The sequence below is a fragment of the Rhinopithecus bieti genome, unplaced genomic scaffold, assembly GCF_001698545.2.
Source record: "Rhinopithecus bieti isolate Rb0 unplaced genomic scaffold, ASM169854v2 repeat_35686, whole genome shotgun sequence".
In the NCBI taxonomy this organism is placed as follows: Eukaryota; Metazoa; Chordata; class Mammalia; order Primates; family Cercopithecidae; genus Rhinopithecus; species Rhinopithecus bieti.
The window spans coordinates 1-350 of record NW_016907450.1 but is presented as its reverse complement, the minus strand read 5'-3'; the positions used below and the strand labels follow the sequence as shown (position 1 = coordinate 350).

At 49.1% G+C, this 350-nt stretch overlaps 1 pseudogene across 1 annotated transcript; it reads right to left on the bottom strand.

Moving 5' to 3' along the window:
* Positions 1 to 4: 4 nt before the first annotated feature.
* Positions 5 to 346, bottom strand: LOC108526156 (60S ribosomal protein L23a pseudogene; annotated as a pseudogene). Its single transcript, XR_001884430.1, has one exon. The product of XR_001884430.1 is annotated as a 60S ribosomal protein L23a pseudogene (transcript).
* Positions 347 to 350: the final 4 nt, after the last annotated feature.

Sequence of the window (350 nt, the reverse complement as noted above, 5' to 3'; positions counted from 1 at the left end):
TGCCTTTTCTCTCCATCAGGCCGAATCAGGGTGTTGACCTTGGCCACATCAATGTCATAGAGCTTCTTCACAGCCTGTTTAATCTGGTGCTTGTTGGCTTTAACATCCACAATGAACACAAGTGTGTTGTTGTCTTCTATCTTCTTCATGGCAGACTCAGTGGTCAGCGGAAACTTGATGATAGCATAGTGGTCAAGCTTGTTTCTCCTGGGGCGCTCTTCCGAGGATATTTGGGCTGCCTCCGGAGTCGCAGTGTCTTGGGCCGCCGGAAGGTGGGTGACGTGCGGATCTTCTTTTTTTTGTGGCTGTGGACACCTTTCAACACTGCTTTTTTGGCCTTTAAAGCCTTC